This window comes from Pristiophorus japonicus, chromosome 12, assembly GCF_044704955.1.
Source record: "Pristiophorus japonicus isolate sPriJap1 chromosome 12, sPriJap1.hap1, whole genome shotgun sequence".
NCBI lineage: Eukaryota > Metazoa > Chordata > Chondrichthyes > Pristiophoridae > Pristiophorus > Pristiophorus japonicus.
Genome location: NC_091988.1, coordinates 140,566,623 through 140,573,402, shown reverse-complemented (window position 1 = coordinate 140,573,402; position 6,780 = coordinate 140,566,623).

Genomic DNA, 6,780 nt, shown 5'->3' with positions numbered 1-6,780 from the left:
CTTGCTACAAATACTTTGTCAGATACATAAACGACTGGTTGGGGTTCACCCGCTACTTTGGCTTTCTGTACAACACGCCCGACCCTGTGATAACACATCACTTGCTACAAATACTTTGTCAGATACATAAACGACCGGTTGGTGTTCACCTGCTACTTTGGCTTGTTGTAAGGTACCCCCGACCCCATTTGATAGTACATCATTGGCCGCGAAAGAACACCCACATGGGTTACACAGTGCAAACAACTTATTGGAACGTAGTGGGTTTCGGGCCTTCTCAGCAGCTGCCCCCTTACCTTTGTCCCAAACCCAGTCGTCTTCCTTGCTGGGCAACACATGCCTGTTTCATTGCGGCGACATCCCGTGGTCTGGACGCTCTCTCGTCCCGTGGTCTAGACACACTTTCGACCCGTGGTCTGGATGCTCTCTTGACCCGTGATCTAGATGCTCTTTCGTTCCGTGGTCTGGACACACTCTCATCCGTGTCCGTGTTGCCGACTGCTGCGATCTTCCTCCCCAGGGATTTTGTCTCTGGCATTGGGAAGACATATTCAGATCGTTTCGGCTGGAGCCCCACTCTGCTTGGTCGACCTGGAGCCTCTTCCATCGTCGCGAAGAGGTCGTCGGCTTTGGGTGGTGGGTACCGCGCCTGTATCGCTGCTCGGTTGATCTTCATCTCCCCGTGGTCGTGATGAGCGGCCTATGACTCGGGGATCTGCAAATGGATCTGCACTTCGATGCCTGGTTCAGCTGAGAGTGGGGCTTTGCTCAGCCTTTGAGCAAGGGAGGCCTCGTTCGCCAGAGAAGATAAGCAGAGGTCAGTCTTCCCAGTTCCATCGAATCTTCCCCATCCACCTTCTACCAAGCAGCATTGGCCCATCACCTGAAACAATCCACAGTGGTAAATCGTGCACTGCTCCCTCATGGGATACTCTTATGTCCACACTACCAATAACTGGTATCAGTTCCTTGGTGTAGGTGTGCAGCTTTGCCTGAATCGGGATCAGCTTGGGTCGTTGTGGGCCCTACAGCCTCTCGAATGCCTTCTGGCTCATTACTGATTGACTCGCTCCCATGTCCAATTCCATGGAGACTGGAGTGCCGTTGAGTTTAACTTTTAACTTTATCGGAGGGCTTTTGGTGGTGAAGGTGTGTATCCCATATACTTCCACTTCATCCTCAGGTTGAGTTGCCTCTCCTGCTCATTCAGCGTGATCATCGCTGGATCAGTCGTCCTCTCCTGACTCTGCCACGTGGTGAGTCACAGGTCATTTGCACATTCGCTGGAGGTGCCCCATTGTTCCACAGCCCTTGCACACATAAGGCTTGAATCGACATTGATGAGCTCTATGACTGCCCCCGCAGCGCCAACATGGTGCTAATGGATACGCATTCACGCCCCAAGGCGGACTCTGAGTCATTCTAGGCCTAGGTCTGGCCTCTGCGGTTGAGTGCGCCCTGCCCTATACAGTTCTGCCTGCTGAAAATATTATTTTATGCACAATACTTGCCGGTGAGCTTCGATTCTGTGAAGATAATCTGTTTCGTGTTATCGCTCGTGGATATGAAGGCCTGGGCTATCGTGATGGCCTTGCTCTCAGATCTAGGGATTCAGCAGACAGCAGTTTGCGAAGAATGACCTCGTGGCCGATTCCAAGCATGAGAAAGTCCCGCAACATTTCCCCCAAAGATCCTACAAATTCGCACTGTCCCGCAAGGCATCTTAGATCGGCGACAAAACTCGCCACGTTCTGGCTCTCAGAGCGATGGTGCGTGTAAAAGTGATGCCTGGCCATTAAGATGCTCTCCTTCGGCTTGAGGTGTTCCCCAAGCAGCGTACACAGCTCTGTGTAAGCCTTGTCCGTTGGTTTGACCGGTGCCAGCAGATTTTTGAGGAGGCCATATATCGATGACCCGCATACAGTGAAGAGAATCGCCCTGCGCTTGATCGCTGTCTCAGCCGTGTCCAGTTCGTTGGCCACGAAGTACTGGTCGAAGCGCTCAACGAAGTCTTCCCAATCATCACCCTCAACAAATCTCTCAAGAATACCAACGGCAGCCATTACCTCGTGAAAGTTTGTGATCTGTTACTCGTCGCCAATTTGTTATGTTCAGAATAAATTCACAAGTCTGTATTGTAAGCTCAAACTGTTGTGACCTTGGTCTCTTTATTCAGACTCCAGAGTGGGGAAGCAGCATGGTGGATCACCTTTTATACCTGCTTACCCAGGGTGCACAGGTGACCCCTGGGTCTCCCACGGGTGTGCCCCCTAGTGGCAAGTCTTACATATTGGTGAGGTTTACATAACATACATAACACATACCCAGGTAGCAATGGTGGGAATGATGTTTTGCTATCTCTTTTTGTCTCTGAGACCTTGCCACATCACTTCCCTCCCCTCCTGCACATGCTTCTCCTCCAATCACAAAGGCACATTGCACCAACCCTCCTTCTCAGTCTAATCACACTCAGCTGCTGCTACAACCCTCACAACAGGTTCAGAACGCATGCTGCTTTTACCTGGTAACAACTGGAAAGTATTTCCTTCTTCTGTTAACTGCTTTCACATTTCACACTGGAGCCACTTTCTTGCACATTACCACTTCCCCATCCTGCTCGCAACCTGCCTGCTCCTCCCCCTCAGCATGCACGCAATAGGAAACACCCTCACACATCTGCACAACACTTTACAAGAACTGCACGCTAACTAGCTCCCACTCTCCCTGCAGGACCAACTGTCTCACAATAGCTGCACGAGGACAAAAAGCAAGGGAAGGCCAGCCTTCATTCAAGCCCTCACGTGCACGGAGAAAGATGCTCTGTTCATCATTGGGGCAGGCAGCAAAACACACATCGGGGCTAGCAAGGCCGGAGGTTAATTACTGCAGCACATGTACGTTTCTTTCGACACCCTCCGCCACTTTAACGGTTTCCAGTTTCCTTGCCCTAATTGTTTCCTCTTCACCATAGATGTTATGTATTGTCTAGGTACATTAAGTGTATAATATAAGTACAATGGTGCACCACAGAGTGCGCCGTGGTGGGAGACCTGAAAGTACCTGCAAGAGGCAGTATAAAAGGCTGCCCACCACACCTGAGAGGCACTCTGGAGCTAAACAATAAAGGACCAAGATCACTGCAGTTATTACAACACCAGACCGTGTGGAGTCAGTGATTTGTGTGCTACATACTTCACATTGGCGATGAGGACACGGATGAATTTTACGCAAACATGGCTACTCTGGGTTCGCTAAACGTGGGCAATGATTGGGAGGCCTTTATGGAAAGGCTCGAGTACTACTTCACAGCTAATGACCTGACGGGGACACGAATGCACTGAGAGAGAAGCGTAAGGCGATATTGCTGTCCAGTTGTGGCGATGAGGTTTACTGTCTCGTCAGGGATTTGCTGGCACCCGCGAGCGCCAGGGACAAGTCATATGAGGAGCTGACTGAACTCATTCGTGACCAGTTGAAACCAAAGGAGAGCATCCTCACAGCCAGTTACAAATTCTACCATCACTGCAGACCCGAGGGCCAGGATGTCACCAAATATGCTGCGGACCTCAGGTGACTCGCGGCGCCGTGTGATTTTGACGTACACCTTGACGAGGTGTTACGAGACGTTTTTGTTATGGGGATTGGCCACGAGGGCCTCTTTCACAAGCTGCTAGCCACGGAACCCACAGTCACCCTGACAAAAGCCATCACCATCAGCCAGGCATATATGACCTCGACTTGCAGCACCAAGCAAAATAAACCAGCCTCGAACCCGGCAGGCACTGTCCACAGGATAGCGCCCACCACGGACAAAACTGTAGAACGTAGCTCTGTCCGGGGCAGAGAGCACGGACCTCGGGATCCTGGAACTCAGAGTCCCTGAGAGGGGCCAATCAAGCAGCATCATGCTGGCGCTGTGGAGGAAGCCATGGGGCTCACCGGTGCAGGTTTGCGGAGTATACGTGCAATACCTGCCACCTGAAAGACCACCTTCAGCGTATGTGTAAAAGAAATCGGACTCACCATGTGGATGAGGAGATGGGGGATGATCCACTGTTCAGCGAGGAGCAGGCAGAAGAAGATGAGGTATTGGGACTGTATATGTGCACCGACGATTCGCCCCCAGTGATAATGGAAGTCAAAATTAACGGAGTCCCAGTGAGTATGGCAGTGGATACGGGATCGGGTTCGTCGTTGATGAGTCAGAGAACTTTTGAGAAACTGTGGAGTAACCCGGCTGCATGACCCAAGCTGGTCCCGGTCACGGCAAAGCTGTGTACCTACACCAAGGAACTGATATCTGTTCTCGGCAGAGCGGATGTGCAGGTATCTCACGGGGGCGAGACGCACGGTTTACCCTTGTGGGTCATTGCAGGCAATGGGCCGACACTACTCAGCAGGCGATGGATGGGGAAAGTCCGTGGGAGCTGGGAAGACTTCATTCCTCCACAGATTGCTGCTCCCCGGGTTCCCAAAGAGCAGTCTTGTAGGTGTGGGCCGATTGCTGGGGTGCGGGCCAGCGGGGCGCTGCAGGCGATGAGCGGGAGGTCCATCGATGGCCGACAAACCGGGGCTGGGGGGGTGGGGCCACGCAGAGAAAAAGCCGGGCGGCGGTAGAGACTACAGCGGCGGCCAGAACGGCAGGAGAGGAGACTACAGCGGCGGCAGGAATTGCAGGAGAGGAGACTACAGCGGCGACAGGAATTGCAGAAGAGGAGGCTACAGCGGCGGCAGGAATTGCAGAAGAGGAGACTACAGCGGCGGCAGGAATTGCAGAAGAGGAGGCTACAGCGGCGGCAAGAATTGCAGAAGAGGAGACTACAGCGGCGGCAGGAATTGCAGGAGAGGAGACTACAGCGGCGGCAGGAATTAAACATAGAAACATAGAAAATAGGTGCAGGAGTAGGCCATTCGGCCCTTCTAGCCTGCACCGCCATTCAATGAGTTCATGGCTGAACATGCAACTTCAGTACCCCATTCCTGCTTTCTCACCATACCCCTTGATTCCCCTAGTAGTAAGGACTTCATCTAACTCCTTTTTGAATATATTTAGTGAATTGGCCTCAACAACTTTCTGTGGTAGAGAATTCCACAGGTTCACCACTCTCTGGGTGAAGAAATTCCTCCTCATCTCGGTCCTAAATGGCTTCCCCCTTATCCTTAGACTGTGTCCCCTGGTTCTGGACTTCCCCAACATTGGGAACATTCTTCCTGCATCTAACCTGTCTAACCCCGTCAGAATTTTAAACGTTTCTATGAGGTCCCCTCTCATTCTTCTGAACTCCAGTGAATACAAGCCCAGTTGATCCAGTCTTTCTTGATAGGTCAGTCCCGCCATCCCGGGAATCAGTCTGGTGAACCTTCGCTGCACTCCCTCAATAGCAAGAATGTCCTTCCTCAGGTTAGGAGACCAAAACTGTACACAATACTCCAGGTGTGGCCTCACCAAGGCCCTGCACAATTGTAGCAACATCTCCCTGCCCTTGTACTCAAATCCCCTCGCTATGAAGGCCAACATGCCATTTGCTTTCTTAACCGCCTGCTGTACCTGCATGCCAACCTTCAATGACTGATGTACCATGACACCCAGGTCTCTTTGCACCTGCCCTTTTCCTAATCTGTCACCATTCAGATAATAGTCTGTCTCTCTGTTTTTACCACCAAAGTGGATAACCTCACATTTATCCACATTATACTTCATCTGCCATGCATTTGCCCACTCACCTAACCTATCCAAGTCGCTCTGCAGCCTCATAGAATCCTCCTTGCAGCTCACACTGCCACCCAACTTAGTGTCATCCGCAAATTTGGAGATACTACATTTAATCCCCTCGTCTAAATCATTAATGTACAGTGTAAACAGCTGGGGCCCCAGCACAGAACCTTGCGGTACCCCACTAGTCACTGCCTGCCATTCTGAAAAGTCCCCATTTACTCCTACTCTTTGCTTCCTGTCTGACAACCAGTTCTCAATCCATGTCAGCACACTACCCCCAATCCCATGTGCTTTAACTTTGCACATTAATCTCTTGTGTGGGACCTTGTCGAAAGCCTTCTGAAAGTCCAAATATACCACATCAACTGGTTCTCCCTTGTCCACTCTACTGGAAACATCCTCAAAAAATTCCAGAAGATTTGTCAAGCATGATTTCCCTTTCACAAATCCATGCTGACTTGGACCTATCATATTACCTCTTTCCAAATGCACTGCGATGACATCCTTAATAATTGATTCCATCATTTTACCCACTACAGATGTCAGGCTGACCGGTCTATAATTCCCTGTTTTCTCTCTCCCTCCTTTTTTAAAAAGTGGGGTTACATTGGCTACCCTCCACTCCATAGGAACTGATCCAGAGTCAATGGAATGTTGGAAAATAACTGTCAATGCATCCACTATTTCCAAGGCCACCTCCTTAAGTACTCTGGGATGCAGTCCATCAGGCCCTGGGGATTTATCGGCCTTCAATCCCATCAATTTCCCCAACACAATTTCCCGACTAATAAGGATTTCCCTCAGTTCCTCCTCCTTACTAGACCCTCCGACCCCTTTTATATCCGGAATTGCAGAAGAGGAGACTACAGCGGCGGCAGGAATTGCAGAAGAGGAGACTACAGCGGCGGCAGGAATTGCAGAAGAGGAGACTACAGCGGCGGCAGGTATGACCCGGGAGAACACGATAAGTTTCATTTCTAAGATCTTTCCAGACGGGCTTCTCTCTCCGCACGTATAATCGCACAATCGATCCAGCCTCCTTAAAAACTTCCATTGCTTTGCTA